Source organism: Rhinoderma darwinii, chromosome 2, assembly GCF_050947455.1.
Source record: "Rhinoderma darwinii isolate aRhiDar2 chromosome 2, aRhiDar2.hap1, whole genome shotgun sequence".
In the NCBI taxonomy this organism is placed as follows: domain Eukaryota; kingdom Metazoa; phylum Chordata; class Amphibia; order Anura; family Rhinodermatidae; genus Rhinoderma; species Rhinoderma darwinii.
Genome location: NC_134688.1, coordinates 18,734,403 through 18,758,340, shown reverse-complemented (window position 1 = coordinate 18,758,340; position 23,938 = coordinate 18,734,403). Strand labels below are relative to the sequence as shown.

General features: G+C 40.7%; 1 long non-coding RNA gene across 2 annotated transcripts in view; it reads left to right on the top strand.

Annotated features, from left to right (window-relative positions):
• Positions 1-23,691, top strand: part of LOC142742042 (uncharacterized) — a 171,654-nt gene extending 147,963 nt beyond the window's left edge. For both annotated transcript variants that reach the window (XR_012881269.1, XR_012881270.1), the window contains exons 2-3: positions 4,964-5,104; positions 19,586-23,691. This is a non-coding gene — a long non-coding RNA (uncharacterized LOC142742042). The remainder of the gene's footprint in view (positions 1-4,963; positions 5,105-19,585) is intronic.
• The last annotated feature ends 247 nt before the right edge of the window (positions 23,692-23,938 follow it).

Below are 23,938 nucleotides of genomic sequence, written 5' to 3'. Positions count from 1 at the left end.
CTAACAGATTGCCTGTCAGATTTACACTGACAGGCAATAATGCTCTGGTATACAAAGTATACCAGAGCATTATAGCAGCGATCGGAATATCGCACAGTAAAGTCCCCTAGTGGGACTAATAAAATCAGTCATCAAAGTGAAATAAAGATTATTAATAAAAAGTACAGTAAAAAAATAAATCCATTTTTTTTCCATAAAAAGTGGTTTTATTTAGTAAAAGTGTAAAAAAAAAAAGTACACATATGTGGTATCGCCGCGACCGTAATGACTCCATTAATAAAGTTAATATGTAATTTAAACCGCAAAGTGAACACCGTAAAAAAAAAACGCAAAAAACCATGGCGAAATTGCAATTTTTTTCCATTGCCCCCCAAAAAAGTCATAATAAAAATGAATCAATAAGTCCCATGCACCCCAAAACAGTACCATTCAAAACTACGTCTTGTCCCGCAGAAAACAAGCCCAAAAAATCACTACATTGATGGAAAAATAAAAAAATTACGGCTCTTGGAAAGCGACGATGCAAAAGCAAATAATTTTAGTTCAAAAGTGTTTTTATTGTGCAAAAGTCGTAAAACATAAAAAAAACTCTACATATGTGGTATCGCCGTAATCGTACCGACCCATAGAATAAAGGTAACATGTTATTTACGTCGCACAGTGAACGGCGTCAATTTAAAAACGCATAGAACAATGGCGGAATTTCAGGTTTTTTTTATAATCCCCCCCCAAAAGGGTTAATAAAAGTTAATATAAAAATTATATGTACCCAAAAATGGTGCTATTAAAAAGCACAACTAATCCCGCAAAAAACAAGTCCTCATACAGCTATGTAGACGAAAAAATAAAAACGTTATAGCTCTTTGAATGCGACTATAGAAAAACGAATAAAATAGCTTGGTCATTAGTGCCTAAAATGGGCTGGTCACTAAGGGGTTAAAGGATAACTAAACTTTTAAAAAACGTTTAACAACTGATTCTCTTCAACAATTTACAAGGGTAGAGGTTTTGTTTCTATTTTCCTCGGAGCTTCACCCACAATCATCCCATGTTCAAAGTGTGTGATATCACGCTGTATACCCATTATGTCTTGTACGTAACACTTGCAGATTCTGAATGCTTTCAGTTTCTTCTACCTCCCAGCGATCTGACATCTGCAATATCTGGGGAATAACCACCGGTCACAAACTATCCAACGGGACATCAATACAAGTTTCACCATGCAAATTTGGGGTCTATATTTCTTGGTGAATCATGTGAGAACATTGAATGTCCCATAACCAGCAGCGTAACGACCATGGAAGGAGCCCAAGGGAAATCTGTAACGGCAAATCCTCGTTCGGATTTGCCACAGATTTGCATGCAGATTTTCCACTACGGTAAACGGCCAAGGGGGGAAAAAAAACACATAATTACCTACCCTGGTACGCCCAAAGCAATGCGTCCCTGCCCCCCGGGTGGTCTCTGTGCAGCCGGCCTCCTCTGATAATGTTTTGACCCATGTGATGCTGCAGTACAGAGACCACCCGGGGAAGCAGGGAGGTACCAGTGAAGGTAAGTATTGTCTTTTTTTTTTTAAACTCTGTTTTCCGCAGCGGTGATTCTGGAGGAAAATCTGCACCAAATTTTTTGGAGCCTGAGTTCCCTGCTGGTTCTAGGTTGGATACGCTGTGTACTTTTACGCAACGTCTCTGACCTGTGCGAACATACCCAGAAGGTGAAAAACATAAATGAACCCCAAATTTTTTATTTTTTCAATCACAGCAATCAGATGATAGGGAATTTTTTTTTACTATACTCACCGTGTAAATACATATCTGACAAAAAACATCCTACACATTAATGCCCTTAATCAAACCAATATGCTCAATGTAACCCCAATGGAAACTGATCTCAAAAATCCAAAACGAATAAAGCTTAATAGGAAATGTTATAACAGATATCGAAATCTCAATAAAGAATAACCACATCATATTCAAAAACATCTCAGTAATAAAACCTTAATACAAATCCAATAAAATATCTCCACAAAATCCAGGGCAATTATATAGGCAGTAAACACAAATCCCTAAACAGTTCCACAAATCCAAATTTCCAAGTTCACCAGTAGAAATTTCATAATCATTGTACCATCATTCAAGTCCATTTCTAAATAAATCTGAAGAATAGCATGCTGTCATTTGTAGTACATTTAGGCACAAATCTAAAAGGTAAATATAAACCAAGTATAATTACTACCACAAAAGCTAAGACAGTAGGAGTCCAATTTGTCAAGGTCAGACGTCTCATAAAGTTCATCTAACCACAACCAAATTGGTGGCAGCACCTTCAGATCTTACAAACTTTAACTTGACCCTGACAACTTGATGTAGCGTGACAACTTATTTATTCTTAAAATTAAATTTATTAAAAGGACTGGATTTCAACACTTTTCTCCTGCAGTCGATCTTTGAAAACATCTCTCCAGCCGAGATGGAATTGAAAGTGGATTATAGTTCTAGAAAATACCGGTGATTCTCAAGTCCCATAAAAAAAAAAGTCTCCAAGGTCAATACAAACCATGGTAAAGACTAAGAGCTTCACACATAGTTGTGGGCAGATTGGAAGGATGCCCATTCGGACAAAACAAAAAGGAGAGGACAAGAGGAAAGAAATAGGACTTTGTGACTATGGGACATCTTTGTCCCGTTTCTTTCCAGCCTCCACCTGCTGAGATAATCAGGGTAAAGTCAAGGATCTGTTTTAGTTTCCTAGGTTAAGGCAAGGTCTCGGGTCAAGAGGCATATCATTGATAGGCTCTATTCCTCCTCCCGGACTGGACACAATGCTGAGTTCTCCCACTCTCTCTCGGAAACAAGACAATGGAGAATCAGTCACTTGTCAGGGGTCATGACATGTATGATTCATTACAACCTTTGCTAACGCTCATCTGGTTTGTTAATGACAGTGGTATTTTCTTATTCTACTCTATAATACTAGGAGATTGCAGTTTGCAACCCTTGACCGTGCCAAAGTTGTTTATTGAAAATTCTCTGGTGGTAAAGTCTGTAGATGGTGAAAACATTCCTCAATGTAGCAGGATTATATTTTGACTTATGTGGTACATTAATAAATTATATGGTTAAAATCAAAGGGTTGTCGGCTTTAGAAAGTTCATTTTCAAACTCCTAAAAGTTCATAGAAAACTCATATCTGTTATCCAGTGCATAGACTGGCTGCAAAGCGCATCTCTTGCTTTGGAGGACCCTTTATGTATATGTACATTACATGGGTAGCTCATTGATTTCAATGGGAAATGTGTAATGCTTCATTTCGTCTGAGGTGACACTGCAGGGGAGTTGAACACTTGCTGCCACTCTCAGAGATTTCAGCTGATCGCTGGGGGTTCCAGCAGTGGGATACCCTGTGATCATCTTATGGTTGGGGGGCCCTTCCAAAAAGGAAAACCCTTTTAATATTGGAATAATGTTTAGTACATTCCAGTGTACAGAAATTAATAGATGCCTATGGAATCCTTGAAAGGAACCAATTAGTAAAATTATTTTTAAGATTTCTTACAAAATGTAATGGGACACTAAACCTAGGAATAAAAAAAAGTAACAAATCTTTTAGAAAGCACATAATTTGACTCTATGTTTATCAATGTGTGTGTCTTCAGCTATTGCAAGAGAGCCTACTGGGAGTTGTAGTTTTTGGAACAGCTGGAGAACCATAGGTTGGAGACCATTGCTCTACAAGGCTGGTTTTAGGGGGCGGCAAATGGCTCAATTGCCCATGGTCTTGTCCCTTAGTTGACCCACGAGGACAGGAAATCGCTGCGTAGCTGCTCCGGTCTTCCCCACGGCTGTTTGTTGACATGGCTACAACAATAATATGCCCATATACCCATGTGATCGCTGCAGCCAATCAGTGGGTATACAGCACAGGTACGCTGAGGTCAGCAATTGGCTGCCGCAATCAAGTAGTTATACTGGCATGTTATCACTGCAGCCATGTAAAAAAAACTGTGGTGGGGAGGCTATATGCGCTACCCCAGACAATCCGATTAATTCCCAATATCCACAGTTTTAAACGTGCCCTGAAAACACATCTATTTAGACAGGCCTATAACATTTCCTAATCTGACTCCTCTCCATGGCCCCCTTTTAGATTAGTCATCAGAATAAGATTTCCTCACACTCCTTCTCTTCATGTCCGTCATACACGGATACTGGCTGGTGACCGGCTCATGCAGCTTTATGTTACCACCGCATGTGTATAAAAATGGCCGGACCATTGTACAGAACAAACACTATTACACTTTGTGTCTCCCTTATGTCCTCATAGATTGTAAGCTCTTGCGAGCAGGATCCTCACTCCCCAGGTTGGAATTTTAAATGAACTTTGTCACTATGTAATGTCTGATATTGTTTGTTTCATGTTCCCTCTAAATTGTAAAGTGCTGCGTAATATGTTGGCGCTATATAAATAAAGATTATTATTATTATTATATGTGAGGCACTATATACAGGGGTGGCCTATATGTGGAGCACTGTTTATAGGGGGAGATATATATGTATGGCACTATCTACAGGGGTGGGCTATATGTTGGACACTATATACAGGGGTGGAATATATGCAGAGCATTATCTACAGGGGGCTGTATGTGGGGCACTATCTACAGGGGGGCTACATGTGGGGCACTATCTACAGGGGTGACTTTATGTGGGCACTATCTACAGGGGTCGCTATATGTGGGACCCTATCTACACGGGCTGTATTTGGGGCACTATCTACAGGGGCTCTATGGGTGTCCCTGTCCACATGGGGATCTATGTAGGGCATTATCTACAGGGGACTCTAAGGGGACACTATCTACAGGGGGCACAGTGTGTGTGCGTGTGTGTGTGTGTGTGTGTGGTGCTATTATAATTAGGAGCACAGTGTCTGGCACCATGAGAACTTTATCTTTGTTTATACGTAGGTGCAGAAATGTTTGAAAAGTGAGAAGATGTAGACATCTGAGTTGCAAACTGCAGAAATGGTCTGTGGCCAGGAGAAGTCGTCATAGAGGTCAGGATCAGATGGGGAAGAAAAAAGAAAAAGAACAACTAGAATCTAAACTGTGAGTCACTTAATGTAAATGTTTATTCTACCTCTAATCAGCACTGTAGTCACTGTATGATCTGCAGTGAGATGATGGGTGGGATGATTTTTTTTTTTTTGTTGTAAAACCGCATCTCCCAGCATATCCTTACCATTAGTCAAGTCATGCTGGGAGCTGTATACAATTTAGTGCAAACCTATACGGTAGGAGTTGCACTAAATTGAGCTGTATTTGTGCTGGCATTGTATTTATGTACTGAGCTTTGTTCTGGTGCTGTATATATGTACTGAGCTTTGTTCTGGTACTGTAAATATGTATTGAGCTTGGTTATGGTGCTGTATATATGTACTGATCTTATTTCTGGCACTGCATATATGTACTGAGCTTGGTTCTGGCACTGTATATATGTGCTGAGATTAGCTTGGTTCTTGCACTGTATATATGTACTGAGCTTTGTTCTGGTGCTGTATATATGTACTGAGCTTGGTTCTGGTCCTTTATATTTGTAATGAGTTTTGTTCTGGTGCTGTATATATGCAATGAGCTTGGTTCTGGTGCTGTATATATGTACTGAGCTTGGTTTTGGTGTTTTTTATATATGTAATGAGCTTAGTTCTAGTGTTGTATATATGTAATGAGCTTTATTATCCTGCTGTATATATGTAATGATCTTTGTTCTGGTACTGTATATATGTAATGAGCATTGTTCTGGTGTTGTATATATGTAATGAGCTTGGTTCTGGTCCTTTATATTTGTAATGAGTTTTGTTCTGGTGCTGTATATATGCAATGAGCTTGGTTCTGGTGCTGTATATATGTACTGAGCTTTGTTCTGGTGCTGTATATATGTAATGAGCTTAGTTCTAGTGTTGTATATATGTAATGAGCTTTATTATCCTGCTGTATATATGTAATGATCTTTGTTCTGGTACTGTATATATGTAATGAGCATTGTTCTGGTGTTGTATATATGTAATGAGCTTGGTTCTGGTCCTTTATATTTGTAATGAGTTTTGTTTTGGAGCTGTATATATGTACTGATTGAAAAGCAGATGCCAGAGGCAGAATAGCCCTATTTCCCAACTACCATTAGAATTGTTTAATTTTTTATAATCTTTATTATGCTGATTCAGCAAACAGACAAACAGACAAAACCAACATAAATGGTTAAAATTCTCAGTGCTTGGATCGGGTCAGCAACCATTGACGGTTGTTTCAATGTGCACGTGTATTTGCCGTCTATGCTTGCAGACCGGCAGAGTCTAGAGACCGTTGGTAGCAACAGCGGGCTCCTAAACAGTTAATTTGTTAAATTATTAAACCTTAAATTCCAGCATGTATTGAAATTGAAAAGAGTGCCCCCCCCCCGACATGTTTCGCTACATATGTAGCGTCCTCAGGGGTTCATGGGGCTACTGACGGCGCGCCGAAAAGTTCTCTCTGTTATGGGAATCCTCCATGACGTATCAAGGGGTGTGTGTACGAATTGGACCAATCGTAGCGGGGGTGGGCAGGACTCGCCAACCCCCGTTTGAGCGGCAGGTGGAGCTGCCAATGAGGTAGTGGGAAGCCAGAACATCTGAGTAGGAAGGTTCACACATGCACTTCAGGGCTTATTCGGCACTTTCAATTAAAACTGCTCGCAGGAATCATCAGATAGGTGAGTAGTGCATTTATATTCAGATCAATTGTACATGTGAAAAACTGGTGCTAGACATATATATTACATATATGCTAGTGAATAAAGATATTGTATGCCAACTCATAAGGAGTTTAATAAATATGTAATAGGTAAAGATCAGTGGTGTGACGGCAGATAAGACTGCCGATAGGATAGCAAATAAAAACAAAAAAACGCAGATGTATAAGCATGACTGGAAGTGTATGTACACACTTGCATGCTAATTCTGCACCAAAGTGATTACAAGCCCATAGCTATGGACTATAGTGGGATGATGTATTAAAACAAGGTTGTTTCATTAGAAGTACAAGAGATGCTAATATTAAGGGATGTTCTACGAAAATACCAATGGTCCTTAGTACAAGTCAATGGAGGATAAAGGTACCCTAAGAGAAACAGAGGATGTGGGGCCATCAAAACGAAATAATTGGACAGTGTCTGTAGTTCTATATTATATTACTGTAAGGAGTAAAATTAGAAAACGTAAAAATAAAGACTAGATTATGAGCCAGTGAATCGATCGTCCTGACACTGAACTTAATGGGTTAGTCTCAGAGAAAAGCCGCAAAGGTAAATCCCTCATTCAGACCAAAGGGGCTAAGAGAATGCAAACGATGAATCCATCGTGCTTCCTCTTGCAGTAGGGTTTGGTCTAAATTTCCAGCCCTGGGTCCCAATTTAATCTGGGTGACCCCCCAGAACTGGAGTAGCTTGGTGTCACCTCCATGTAGCTGGTGCATATGTCTGGACAACGTAGTGTCCTCTTTATGGTTGATCGTGCTGAGATGCTTGGAAATTCTCCTCCTCAATTCCTGTGTAGTCTTGCCCACGTACAGTTTTGGGCAGGGACATTTCGCTATATATATTACCCCACTGCTATGGCAGTTGATAAACTGCTTGATGACATAGATTTTACCATAAGGTGGATTAGTGAAGGTTTTTGTCATGGGCATGAGGGGACAGAAGGAGCAACGACCACAGGGGTGGGAGCCCCTAACTGGAGATTTTAACCAAGTTTGTTGGGAACTAATTTTTGTGGAATAGTGGCTGTGTACCAAAAATTCACGTAAGTTCTTACCTCTGCGGTAAGTGATACTTGGGATCACTGAAATAACTTTTTTAAGGTCTGGGTCGGCGGTAAGTATTGACCAATGTTTTTTGAGAATGTCCATGACCTGAGAGGAACAGACGTCGTATGTACCAATACAGCAAATGGCACTGGATGACTCGGTTTTGACGAGATTTGTGCCATTGTCCTGAATTAGATTCTGCCTATCAGTTGCCTTAGCCTTGGCGTAGGCCCTGTGTAGCCATTTTCTAGGGTAACCACGTGCCACAAATTTTTTATATAGTCCATCACATTCAATCTGGAAAGATTGTTCATCAGAGCAATTTCTCTAGGCTCTGAGATATTGCCCTATCGGTATACCCTTTATAAGGGCCGGTGGGTGATGACTTTGCCAATGTAAAAAGCTATTCGTGGCAGTGGCTTTACGAAAAATATCGGTATGTACATTGTCATTTTTATTGAGTACCAAGACAAAATCATTAAATAAATTAAGATCACCATCCCAAAAAATGAGAATATCGTCGATAAATCTCCCCCAGAACAAAATATGTGATGTGAAAAAAAGTAAGTAATCCGTAAAAACAATGGTGTCTTCCCACCACCCCAAAAATAAATTTGCATAAGTGGGTGCACATACAGTGCCCATAGCTGTGCTTTTTATTTGTTTGTAGTATGTGTGAGCAGAAATTGTAGCAGTGATAGAACGAAGTCATTGTGCAGATGAAATTGAGTACCTTTGGTGCTCAAAAAGTGTTTAAACCTAAGTGGTGCTGAATGTTGGTGTATAACGATTCCACATCAATGGTAGCAAGTATAGTAGTTTGAGTGACATTGATCTCCTGGATCCTGGCGACAATGTCCTTGGTGTCCCTTAGAAAGGAGGGTAGAGAAGAGACGAAAGGTGAAAGAATTTCGTCTACATATAGACTGATTCCCTGTGTGAGATTGTCATTTCCTGATACGATTTCGTCTACCAGGGGGGGGACGAACAGCCTTATGGATTTTTGTCAGGGCATAAAACGTTGCCAGAGTCGGGTTGGAGTTGTATAATCGTTTAAATTCATCCACGGTTAATAAATTCTTAGTTTTGGCCTCTGTAAGGAGGTGCAGTTCGACCAGAAACCGGTCGGTAGGATTACCTGTCAATATGACATAGGTAGTAGTGTCATCTAATAGTTTGTGGACCACTTGTGTGTAGTCTGATCGGTCCATAGCAACTACATTTCTTCCTTTGTCAGAGGGTTTTAAAACTATCTCGTCATTTCTACATAAGTCATCCAGTGTCAATTTCTCACTAGTACTGAGGTTACCAAAAACCTTTGATTTATCATTTCTCAATTTACGTAAATCAGTACACACCATCTTGACAAAAATGTCAATATGACTGTATTGAGAGAATGGAGGAGTGAGTTTGGACTTAGGTCGTAAAGAGGAGAAGGGGCCAGTAGCAGCGACAACTCCAAATTCATTTTCCTCAAGTAAGGTCTCAAGATCTCTTAAAGGGAATGTGTTGCCAGAAAAACATGTTTTTTTTTTTTTTAATTAAACATTTAGTGTGTAGGTGATTAAACATTGTTCAAATTTTTTTTATTTTTTTCACGAGTCAGGAAATATTATAAATTAATTCTAATTTATAATATTTCCCATTGCTGGTCACTAGATGGAGCTATTCCCAAAATTGCAGCATTGCATGTGGTAAAGCAACCACATTGCTTTATGCTGCAAAATTGGGTAAAAAGCCCTCGCTCTAGTGAGCTCTCAGCATCCCCCCCCTCCTTTATCCTGGCTAGTGCCGGGATAAACGAGGGGTTTGAACGGTCTAACCTCCTACACTGTGTGTCACCATTTTTTGAGCTAACACACAGTGTAGTAGGTTTACATACAGTAGTAAACGTACACAAACACGAACATACATAGAAATCTCTTACCTGCTCCTGCCGCCGCGGCTCCCTCCGGCCCGTCCGCTCCGTCTGCTGCCGCTGGTCCAAGTGCACAAGTCCGGAAGCCGCGACCGGAAGTAGTAATCTTACTGTCCGGCCGCGACTTCCGGTCCACAGGAAAATGGCGCCGGACGTCGCGCATTTCAAATTGGACTGTGTGGGAGCGGCGCATGCGCAGTTCCCACACAGACGGCGTACATGTTAGTGGATGGAACGGGCCCCGTTCGCAGTCACTATGGGACTGTGGCTGCCGTATTCCATGTCTGTATGTGTCGTTAATCGACACATACAGAAATGGAAAAAAAAATGGCAGCCCCCATAGGGAAGAAAAAGTGTAAAAATAAGAAAAAGTAAAACACAAACACACAAATATAAACGTTTTTAATAAAGCACTAACATTAGAGATGAGCGAACCGGGACAACCGAACCCGGTTTCGGTCCGAACTTCCGGTAAAGTTCGGTTCGCAGCGAATCCGAACTTCACCGGGTTCGGCCGAACCCGTTTTGACCGAACCCGGTCAAAAACATTATACAAATCGGCAGCCACTTATCTCTATCAATCACTGATAGAGAAAAGAGGCTGCTGATTAAAAATAAAATAAAAAGCATTTCATACGTACCCGGTCGTTGTCTTGTTGACGAGTCCCTCTTCTTCCTCCAGTCCGACCTTTTCTGACGCGGCAGCCTGTGATTGGCTGCAGAGGCCTCTGCAGCCTGTGATTGGCTGCAGAGGCCGCGGCAGCCTGTGATTGGCTGCAGCGCTCACAAGGCTGCATCGTCATCAAGGAATGTCGGGCCGGATGTCGAGAGGGACGCGTCACCAAGGCAACGGCCAGGAGACCGGACTGGAGGAAGCAGAAAGTTCTCGGTAAGTATGAACGTCTTTTTTTTTACAGGTACTGTGATCGGTAGTCACTGTCCATGGTACTGAAACAGTTACTGCCGATCAGTTAACTCTTTCAGCACCCTGAACAGTGACTATTTAGTGTATGTGCACACACACTAATTACGTCCGTAAATGACGGACGTATTTCGGCCGCAAGTACCGGACCGAACACAGTGCAGGGAGCCGGGCTCCTAGCATCATACTTATGTACGATGCTAGGAGTCCCTGCCTCTCTGCAGGACAACTGTCCCGTACTGTAATCATGTTTTCAGTACAGGACAGTAGTTCCACGGAGAGGCAGGGACTCCTAGCATCGTACATAAGTATGATGCTAGGAGCCCGGCTCCCTGCAGGGTGTTCGGTCCGGTACTTGCGGCCGAAATACGTCCGTCAATTACGGACGTAATTAGTGTGTGTGCACATACCCTTACTGACGTCGCCTAGCAACGCTGCCGTAATGACGGGTGCACACATGTAGCCACCCGTCATTACGGGGCCTCATGCACACGACCATAAAAACACCCGTTATCACGGGTCGTAATTACGACCCGAAATAGCGGGCCCATAGACTTCTGTTAGCCACGGGTACCTTCCCGTTTTCTCACGGGAAGGTGCCCGTGCCGTTAAAAAGATAGAACATGTTCTATTTTTTTATTTTACGGGCCGTGCTCGTAATTACGACTCGTAAGTACGAGCACGGCCGGCCGGCCACGGGCAGCCGGCCGCTTTTGCGAACCGTGCTGTCATTATAATTATAGCAGCACGGCCCGTAAAATAGAAAAATAGAACATGTTCTATTTTTTTAACGGCACGGGCACCTTCCCGTGAGAATACGGAAAGGTACCCGTGGGTAACAGAAGTCTATGAGCCCGTTATTGCGGGTCGTAATTACGACCCGCAATAACGGGTGTTTTTACGGTCGTGTGCATGATGGGAGCACGGCTCGGAAAAACGAACGGCTGCCCGTGCTCATCTCCTGAAATAATCTGTGCTGCCTTAAACTCTGTGGACAGGTCAGGATCCTGTTTCTTTTAAATGCTGCTAGGGAACCCGCTCGATCCACTATATAAGGCTACGCTACAGTGCAGCATTTAAAAGAAACAGGATCCTGACCTGTCCACAGAGTTTAAGGCAGCACAGAGTATTTCAGGAGATGAGCGTGCAGATTCAGTGCTGTTGTGAACTCTGCTCTTACCATTACGTAGCTCTCAGTCTGTTATCTCTCCTCCACTCCTGTCCTCAAGAACACCTTCACATGATTGGCAAGTCACCACGTAATGGTAAGAGCAGAGTTCACAGCAGCACAGAGTATTTCAGGAGATGAGCGTGCGGATCTTGTGCGTGGTGGTGACTTGCCAATCATGTGAACGTGTTATAGAGGACAGGAGTGGAGGAGATGTAACAGACTGAGCTACGTAATGGTAAGAACAGAGTTCACAGCAGCACAGAGTATTTCAGGAGAGGAGCGTGCAGATTCAGTGCTGCTGTGAACTCTGCTCTTACCATTACGTAGCTCAGTCTGTTACCTCTCCTCCACTCCTGTCCTCAATAACACCTTCACGTGATTGGCAAGTCACCACCCCGCACAAGATCCGCACGCTCATCTCCTGAAATACTCTGTGCTGCTGTGAACTCTGCTCTTACCATTACGTGGTGACTTGCCAATCATGTGAAGGTGTTCTGGAGGACAGGAGTGGAGGAGAGGTAACAGACTGAGAGCTACGTAATGGTAAGAGCAGAGTTCGCAGCAGCACTGAATCTGCACGCTCATCTCCTGAAATACTCTGTGCTGCCTTAAACTCTATGGACAGGTCAGGATCCTGTTTCTTTTAAATGCTGCACTGTAGCGCAGCCGTATATAGTGGATCGAGCGGGTTCCCCAGCAGCATTTAAAAGAAACCGTGTTTGTGTATGTGTGTGTTTGTGTATATATGTGTGTTTGGGTATGTGACTTTGTCTGTTTTTGTTTTTATATGTGTGTGTGTGTATATATGGGTGTGTTTGTGTATATGTGTTTTGTGTATATGTTTGTGTATATATGGGTGTATTTGTGTATATGTTTGTGTGTAGATGTTTGTGTGTGTTTTTGTATGTGTATATGGGTGTGTGTTTGTGTGTATATATGGGTGTGTTTGTGTATATGTGTTTGTGTATATGTGTTCGTGTATGTGTGTATAACTGTGTGTGTGTGTGTTTGGATATGTGTGTTTTTGTTTGTATATGTGTGAGTTTGTGTATATGTGCGTGTTTGTCTGTTTATGTGTGTGTGTATATCTTGTTGTGTTTGTGTATATATGTGTGTGTCTGTGTATGGTTGTTTGTTTGTGTGTGCGTGTATATATGTGTGTAGGTGAGTAGAAGTATTGGTATTGTTCACATTGATAACTGTTTTTTTATGTTGTTGCAGATTTTGATGTACCGATTGGACTACATCTACGATTCGTTGGACTACTGCGTAGATCTGCGTTTTTTCAAATTTTAATAAAATGGTTAACGAGGGTTTTGTTGGGGATTTCTTATTTCAATAAAAAAGAATTGTCTTTGTGTTTTTTTTTTCAAACTTTATTAGTGCCTAGATAATGGCAGTTGGCTGATTGACAGCGTCCATTATTAAGGCGGTACTTAGTGTTAGCCGGTGCAGAGGCTAGCACTAACCACCCATTATTACCCCGGTACCCACCACCACCAGGGGTGCCGGGAAGAGCTTGGTACGATCCAGTACCCGACCATCTGTTGTGATGGTCGGGTACTGGGGCGGCCGTAGGCTGGTATTATGAGGCTGGGAAGGGCCAAAATCAGTGGACCTTCCCACCCTTGTAATGCTAGGCTGCTGCTGCTGTGTTGTATCGGGCTGGTTATAAAAATGGGGGGGACCCCCACGTCGTTTTTTTTTTGGAATTTAACAAATTTAGCAATAGACGGGTCCCCCACATTTTTAATAACCAGCCATATACAAGGCTGCAGCAGTCTGGCATTACATGGGTGGGAAGGGCCACTGGTTTTGTCCATTCCCAGGCTAATAACACTGTGTTGTATGTGGCTGGTTATGATAAATTGGGTGGAACCCCATGTCTTTTTTAAAAAAAAAATGTAAATAAATAAATAATTTAAAAAAATGACGTGGGGTCCCCCCCACTTTTATAACCAGCCAGATACAACACAGCAGCAGCAGCCTAGCATTACAAGGGTGGGAAGGTCCACTGTTTTTGGCCCTTCCCAGCCTCATAATACCAGCCTGCGGCCGCCCCAGGGCCCGACCATCACAACAGATGGTCGGGTACTGGATCGTACCTGGCTCTTCCCGGCACCCCTGGTGGTTTTGGGTACCGGGGTAATAATGGTGGTTAGTGTTAGCCTCTGCACCGGCTAACACTAAGCCTCGCATTAGTAATGGATGTTGTCACTCAGACAGCGGCCATTACTAAAGTGGTAATAATAAAATTTGAAAAGAAAAAGACAAAGATATAGATAAAATATTTTATTGAAATAAAGCACCCCCAACACAACCCTCATTAACCATTTTATTGTAGAAAAAAAACCGTCATCGAAGTAGTCCTCGAAACCGACGTAGTCCAAACACCAAACCTGTAAAAAAATAAAATAATGAAATAAAACATGTCGTAGGCTTAGATTCAGTTTAATGTGTGATACTGACTGTTATACCATGTATAGAAGCCTGCCGCAAAGTTGACTTAGATACAGGGCGCCAGCAGACAGTATCATACATGGCCATACATACATATATACAAATATACATACATATATACAAACATACATACATACAAGCATGCACATATATACATGCAAATATACATACATGCAAACATACACACATATATACATGCAAACTATCATACATACATGCATACATACACACATGAAAACATACATACATACAAACAAACATGCAAAGATACATACATACATATATACAAGCATGCACAAATATACATGCAAACATAAATACATGCAAACATAATTACATACATGCACATATATATAAACATACATGCAAACATACATGCAAAAATAAAAACATGCAAACATACATACATGCACATATATACATACATACATGACAACATACATACAAACATACATGACAACATACATACATGCAAACATACATACATGCAAACATACATACACACATGCAAACATATATACATGCAAATATACATACAAACATGCACATGTATACATACATGCCAACATACATGCAAACATACATGCACATATATACATACATACATGACAACATACATACATGCAAATATACATACATACACACATGCACATATATACATACATGCCAACATACATGCACATATATACATACATGACAACATACATGCACATATATACATACATGACAACATACATACATATATATATATACACACATGCAAATATACATACATTCATGCAAACATACATGCAAACATACATACATACATACAAATATACATACACACATGCACATATATACATACATGACAACATACATACATACATACATACATGACAACATACATGCAAAAATACATACATGCAAACATACATACATGCAAATATATACATGCAAATATACATACAAACATGCACATATATACATACATGCCAACATACATGCAAACATACATGCACAGATATACATACATACATACATGCCAACATACATACATGCCAAAAAATAATAATAATACGTTCATACTTACTTTCCTCCTGTCCGGCCTCCAGCGATGACGTTTCATTCATGTCGCCGCTGCAGCCTGTGATTGGCTGCAGAGGCGGTCACGTGGGATGAAGCGTCATCCTGACGTGCGTGACCGCCACTACAGCCTGTGATTGGCTGCATCGGCGAAAGGGATGAAACGTCATCGCTGGAGGCCGGACAGGAGGAAAGTAAGTACGAACGTATAATTTTTATTTTTTTATTACATTTAAATGGTATTTTCCGCGCGCCGAGCATGTACTGTGAAGGTTGCTGAAAGAGTTAGTGCAGCCCATTAACTCTATCAGCACCCTGGACAGTAGCATGCTCGGCGCACGTAAGTGACAGGTTCGGTCAGAACTAGTTCGGTCCGAACCGAACTTTTTTGTGAAATTCGGCGAACTAGCCGAACCGAACTTTTGATAAGTTCGCTCATCTCTAATCTTTAACATATAAAAAAAAAATTGTGATGACACTGTTCCTTTAAGGTCTTTTGTTCCTCATAACTGCAGAGTGTTCCATCCCGGGTAATGTTTTTGAAGTGTTTATGTAATGCTAGTTTCCTAGCAAAAAGATTGATATCCTTTGACCAGATAAAGTCATCAAAGGCGGGTGAAGGAGTATATGACAGTCCCCTACGTAATAAAGTTTCTTGATAGGGATTTAGCTGTGATGAGGATAAGTTAAAGATCTGCATGTTGTCATCTCTGAGATCATGTGTAATAACTGGTGTTATTGTTTTGGACCCCAACGTGAGTTGGGTGGTCCTAAAAAAGGAAAAGTAGTGATAGAAGTCATAGGTGTATTTGCACTGCTTAATGAACCCAGATTGTTCCCATTGCTTATTGGTTCCACGCCAGAGGTTTGAGGCATCTGTAGTGTGCTTGAAAAGCCTAGTAAACGTGAAGCAACAGAAGTAGAGGACGTGGGTTTGAAACTGGTAGGAAAACATGCCCCACTTTGATTGGAATGGTCTACTGTAGGGGACCTGGATGAAGTAGAAGTTCTCTTAGATGAGTTAAATTTATTATTTTTATTGACCTTAATTTTGCGTTTAGTGCCTAACCTTAAGCTCTCATTGGGTAACCTAGAGTCATCAGTACCCGAGGTGTCAGATTCTGAGAAATCTGTATAGACAGCAGTCTGTTTGAAAGTAGGATGTGAACGTGTTTTGTATGTGTACGCTTGTCCCGTATCGAAATCCCTGCAGTCGCGGATATATTTGCGATGCTTGCGTTCTTTTATTTCTCCTTGTAATTTCTCTATATTTTTTTGTAGCTTAATTTCAGATGTATTAAACTCAGGAGAGGATTTAAATGTCTGTATATCCTCAATCTCTTTTTCAAGCTGAACTACAGTTATATTATGATCACGTTTCTCAAATTCTAAGAGATAATCAAGCATACACACCCCTTGATACGTCATGGAGGATTCCCATAACAGAGAGAACTTTTCAGCGCGCCGTCAGTAGCCCCATGAACCCCTGAAGACGCTACATATGTAGCGAAACATGTCGGGGGGGGGGGGGGCTCTATTTTCAATTTTAATACATGCTGGAATTTAGGGTTTAACAATTTAACAAATTAACTGTTTAGGAGCCCGCTGTTGCTACCAACGGTCTCTAGACTCTGCCGGTCTGCAAGCATAGACGCCAAATACACGTGCACATTGAAACAACCGTCAATGGTTGCTGACCCGATCCAAGCACTGAGAATTTTAACCATTTATGTTGGTTTTGTCTGTTTGTCTGTTTGCTGAATCGGCATAATAAAGATTATAAAAAATTAAACAATTCTAATGGTAGTTGGGAAATAGGGCTATTCTGCCTCTGGCATCTGCTTTTCAATTGTTGTACCTGGCCTGCCAGCTACCAAGGGTCCAATCCATATTTGTTTGTATATATGTACTGAGCTTTGTTCTGGTGCTGTATATATGTAATGAGCTTTGTTCTGGTGCTGTATATATGTAATGAGCTTGGTTCTGGTGCTGTATATATGTAATGAGCTCTGTTCTGGTACTGTATATATGTACTGAGCTTTGTTCTGGTGCTGTATATATGTAATGAGCTTTGTTCTGGTGCTGTATATATGTACTGAGCTTGGTTCTGGTGTTGTATATATGTACTGAGCTTGGTTCTGGTGTTGTATATAGAACTATATTGCTCGTAAAATGTACAAATGGCTTTATGCTTGAGTTATATTAAATAAAATGTGGGATAAAATGACACCTCATTGATTGGTAGTGAAAACAAACATGGCGAGGGGGAAGGAGATGTCGGGAAAAAGGTTTGGGGGGGCGCCAAACCGAATCTTTGTCCCGGGTGTTGGAGAACCTAGCTACGCCTCTGTCCAGGAGTTCAGCTATGTCCTACTCTTTCTCCATATTTTCCTGTCTGGCTGTAAGGCCCTGTTCACACAGAGGTTTTTTTACGCTGATTTTGACGTGAAAGCCGTGTCGGAAACAGCTCCAAAAAACGCCAGAAACCGCCACCCATTGATTTTAACGAGAGGCCGAGACGTTTTTATCCCGCTCGCGGGAAAAAAAAGCTACATGCTCTTTCTTGCCGCCATTCCGTCTCTGACCTCCCATTGAAATCAATGGGAGGCAGAGAAAGCATTTTTTGCAGCGTTTTCTTAACCGTGGGGCGCGATGGCTGTATCTGAAAAATGCAGCAAAAACCTCTGCAAATACCGTGGCAAGAAAGTGCAGTCAGGTGAAAATCTGTTTTAATATTCCTGAAGGCATTTTAAGGCAGATCTTTCTGCCTGCAAAAAAAACACTGTGTGAACAGGGCCTGGGACAACTGGCTGCAGCAGGAACCTTCCCACTCTGCCCTGCCTGCAGTAGGACACAGAGCCCTGCCCATTTGCTAAGCCCTGTCCCCTTGGCTGTTCACCAGCTTAAAATTAAGACATTTAAGTAGGAATATTACCCTTGTGTTCCCTGCAGGAATTCTACAAGACTGTTTATTTATTTCAGGAACATACAAAAGATCCTGCGGACGGAAAAACAGTGTGAGCAGGTTTATGTCCTGTTAAATTTTATAATTCTAGGTTTAGTCTTCCTTTAAGTGGGGCTTTAGGAAAGTCTCTAATGAGATCCATGCTGAGTTGGCCATGATGCCACGTATTATGCATCTTGGAGCAAATCACTGAGCAGATAGGATAACTTATTATAGAATAACTTTATCTAGTAATATCTATATATTTGGTATTTAATCTGTCAGGGCACAGCGGTTAAATACAAGTTTTGATAAAGGTCCTGCATGGTGCTGCTCTTGATTCTCTTTTTTGGATGGATGGATGGATGGATGGATGGATAGATAGATAGATAGATAGATAGATAGATAGATAGATAGATAGATAGATAGATAGATAGATAGATAGATAGATAGATAGATAGATAGATAGATAGATAGATAGATAGATAGATAGATATGAGACAGATAGATAGATACTCTTTTTTAGATAGATAGATAGATAGATATGAGATAGATAGATAGATATGAGATAGATAGATAGATAGATAGATAGATAGATAGATAGATAGATAGATAGATAGATAGATAGATAGATAGATAGATAGATAGATAGATAGATATGAGATAGATAGATAGATATGAGATAGATAGATAGATAGATAGATAGATAGATAGATATGAGATAGATAGATATGAGATAGATAGATAGATATGAGATAGATAGATAGATAGATAGATAGATAGATAGATAGATACTCTTTTTTAGATAGATAGAAGAACAATTTGCTTTTAAAAGGGCGCTTGGCTAAAACTTGAAAATGGGCCGGGTCAGGAAGGGCGGTAAAGCCTCTGGTCAGGAAGTGGTTAAGGTATTTTATTGACCTTTTTTATTTTTTTATGTCATCGTTTTCTTATCATAAATTCTGCAAAAAACGTAGCGGATGCAGCACTAGACGAAGTGGCACTGATTTTTTTCAGGATTCAATGTACAATGTTCTGCCAATCAGCAGGGGTCATACCTGTCAGCCCCCTACCGATCAGACATTATTGGTATGTTCTAGTGATTTGCTATCAACATCTACACTGAGACAACCCCGATACCCAAGTATTATATTGGTTGGTTGGTTGTACTTTTCTCTTGCACTGTATTATGTTTTATGTTGTAGATAATGTTCTAGAAGATATATTAACTCTTCTTATGATTTTTTTATTTTATTATATTTTTACAGATGACCACACACAAACACCAGTCCTAACAACAAATGGTGGTCTCCAGTCTTTTCTAGAGGACACCGTTTCACCAGCCTTCGGTGCAACCGTAATAATTATTGTGACTGTGGTGATTTCTGGTAGTGCATATCTTTGTTTTCTGAAGTACATATGTTCTGGATGCTGCAAAGCCACACAGGTTGTCCCAGTGAGAAGACTTGACCCATCTCGATCTGAAGAGCAAGTATAGTGACAGTCTTAATGGATCCTTGTTAAAGACCGATCTCCAATCGGCTGATATTGCTGTTGCCATATTTGACCACTGTAATGGTGCGATTGACTTGACTCATCTTGATCGGAAGAGCAAGTATTGTAACTGTCTAAAGGACATGTGTTGAAGAAGGATCTAACATGGTGTAGCTCAGAAGTGGTCTTTTTTGATGAATGGCCTAAACAGTCCAATGTCTACTCAAACATTTTTACCTGTGGAACAAGTGTCCTGAGGATTATTGACGAAGATGGATCTACATTGAGTTGTTTCAACTTCAGCCATACTTGACTACTGTCGAAAACAATGTTCTCGACTAACTCAACCTATCTTGAGCTAAGGCGCAAGTATAGTTATTGTCTCATAAATCAACGTCAAAGGTTGACCAATCATTGGTGCAGTCAACGACACCAATGCTCCAAGACAAACTGAAATAGAGTCTTAATGAATGATTGTCAGACTTGTTATATGTTGCTCAGAAGCCATATCCCATGTTCAAATCTGGCTATAGAATGGGGGTAATTGTGGGGTTTGGATCTACATAGATATAGACCTTCTATACAAACAAAACAATCAACAAAAGAAGTGCAAAATTAAGTTGTATTTGTGGTTATTGCTTTTTTATGAACATTACACAATGCTTTAGTTTTACCAAAAAAATAAACCAAAAAGTGTCTAGAAGAAAGTCGAAAAGAAATATAAAGAAAGGTTCAATCTAAATGAAAGGGGTTGTCTCAGGAAGAACATTGAAGGCAAATTTTGAAGATATGGCATTAATGTCCAATCATCGGAATCCAATCGCTAGAAAGAAGTGGCAGCGCTGCTAGAAATGCTCTATGCCACTTTATCTCCTGTTGGATTTCTCTGGATGCGGCATGGCTGGCCATTGACTATAGTGGCGGGACAATCACGTGGCCTCCAGAGAAAGTAGAAAAGATCCAAAAGGAAACGCTTTTCTAGCATCACTACCATACTGTTCTAGCGATCAGTGAAGGTCACAGTAGACGGACCCCCACCGATCCGACATTAAAGGCTTATCTTCGTGATATACCATCAATGTTTCTCCTTCACAACCCCTTTAAATCTTTGTGAAGGAACATTTATTCTTCTTGTGATTGATATTTTTTTTTATTCACTGTAGCTAAACAAATAAATCTCCACTTTCAAGTGTGAACTCCAAGGCTCCTGGTGTCTTAAGAAGATAAGTCCGTATCATCAATCGAGGAGAATAAACAGGTTGAATGAAGGACATACATTTCATTTGATATCCCCTCCAGGAGTACTTTAGCTTTTCTTTTATTTATAGTGTATTGTTTTTTCATCGTTTTCAATAAAAATGGTTTACGTATTGGAAAAATTCACAGGATATTGCAAAACCCCAAGGGGTTATTTGCTTTGGACATTTCCTTTTTGTTTACAGGGTATCCTGATGCTGGAACCTACAGTGATCAGCTATGATCTGTGATAGAAACTCTCAGCAAGTGTTTAATTTACCTGCAGCGCCACCACAGGAGAAATGGAGCATTACACCGATTCCATTGAAATTAATAGGCTGTCCTTGTAATGCTTGGACATGCAGGGTCCTCCAGAGCAAGAAACACTCTTTGTACCTGCTCTAGACTAATAGACGCGGGGTCTTGAAGATCTTCTTGAGCAGAACCTATATGCTTTGTAGTTCATTCACAACATACTGTACATATCTAGGAGTGGGGCCGTGACTACTGTATCTCTCAGCCAAACATTGCCAAGATAAATAATACATTAAAGGGCCCACAGTGCCCTCACAGAGCCATTAACCCTTTACCTCAGCCTTCTCATTGCTTCATGAATCCTTCATTGCACGGGAGAGTTATTCTGCCCTCTGCTGGCTACAGTTGATAAAAAATAATAATGTGATATTTACAATACTGCATGTTTCTGAGATCTGATGCTACTCCCAGCAGGACGGGTGAAGTGACATTCAGGTTGGCAGAGTAGAGACTGAAATCCAGGACTTTATATAGGACACTTGGGAGGGATGTAAAACAGAAGTCCAGGCAGCAAAATGTTATGGTAGTAGAGCTGAGCCCGAACACTTAGATCCGTGTAGACACCAGTGCTGTGGACAATCCATTTTAATCAGTCTGTGGTAAGTCACCAGCTTGTCTATGGACGGTCATCTAAAAAAGGGGACAATGATTTTTAAGGAGGACCTGTCACCTTTTCTGACATGTCTGTTTTAGTAAATACTTGTACTCCCCATGAAATAACATTCCTGGAGCATCTTTTCTTAGCACTCAATGTTGTACCGTTCCTCTCTTATTCTTCCTACAAATTTATGAATAAATTGACAACTGGGTGTTACCAGTTGGGGGTGTGTCCCTACACAGTGTGACACTATCCAATCAGTGCTGACAGTCTCAGACTGTGTAGGGATACGCCCCTTTGACAAGGAAAATGGTAACATCTGGTTGTCAATTTATTCATAGATTTATAGGAGGAATAACAGAGGAATGGCACAATGCACAGTTCTAAGAAAAGATGCCCCAGAACTGGGATTTTATGAGGAATAGTAATTATTTACTAAACCAGACATTTCCGCTTTAAGGATATTGAATCAGTTGCTTTTTCCTTTAAGTTTCTACTATAATTTGCATTTTTAACATTAAAAATACAATTGAATGCACTTGTATATACATGTCTCCCCTGGTATAGACAAAGACTACCCCCTACCCATATGGCAGGGAGATGGGCAGATTTATATTACACATAGTAAGCAAATAACACATGCATAGTGCTGACTAACACTCGGTCCACCGCCAACACCACAAAAGCATAGTGCAGACGGTAACACACTGGCGAGGTGGCACAGTATATTATCCAAATCTAATACCAAGCAGCATGGTAAGTGCCACAATAAATGCAACGTGGACCAGACCGGACACCTCCATTTACTTACTGCTCCTCTTTGCGTCTATGTGCCACCGCACACCGGGTCCTTATACCGGCCAGTAATAGCACGTTGTGTGCGACTGCGCCCAGAGATAAAGAGAACCCTGAAACGAGAATCGGTAAATGGCACCGGTCGTTATCTATTGGATTGAATCCCTATTAATTACAGTATGTTATTTAAATAGGTCCAAAATTTGGTACTGGATAATGTGATAATATTTGTCTAAAACCGAGCTCAAAATCCCATTCTCCCCTTCACACATCTATAGAGTTAGTTACACGATAAAATTATGGCTGCCTACAGCTGCCCCTAGGGGGCACTCCCTCCTTACAGATTTCTAAAGGTCCCATTAAAGTTGATAGGAGCTGCACAAATGCAAATTCGGTAAGTTCCCTCTAGTGGTGGCTGCCAATAAACAAGCTTATTTCAGAGATCATCACGATTAAGACAGGGCAAACCCCCGGTCCTTTGTACCCCACTGTTTGTTTTTTTATCAATCTTCATGGCAACGGCAGATTTCTGAAAACAGTTACAAAGAAGATACTGAAGAAATATAAATTACCGCACTTTCTATTTCTACCACCTGGTGGGGCTGTAGAGCATTGTACTGCACATGTGTCAGTATTTTATCTTAACTCATAAAAAAATGTTTTCATTACAGCACTCCTTGTGGCCAAGCTAGGTATTACAAGTAAAAGCTATCAATGCATTTGTAAAATATAAACGACTTAATTGGATATAACAGTTTTAGCAAATAAAGTTTATTCATTGTATAATGAAAAGTTACACAGTTCTGTAATATCCTTTCTGTATCAATTCCTCACGGATTTCAAGATCTCTGCATTATGTTATTGTATAGGAGCCTTCATTGTTGACTTCCAGTGATTAAAATCTGTCCTGGTTATGCCATTGATACACAGGACAAACTTGTGGACAAACATATATGTGTGTCTGCAACAATTGCATACATTAAAAAAAAAAAAAACATAAGGCGCAGTATACTTTTTTTGTATACCGTTGTATTGAAAAGCATAGTCTTCTATTCAATGCATGCTAAATGTATGCCAAAAGGCCATGACTATAAAGTCTATTGGTAGAGATTGGTTCAGAGTGCACTAGACCAGAGGAGGTGCACGAATAGGGTCCCAACCCAATCGTATTATAAAAGTATTC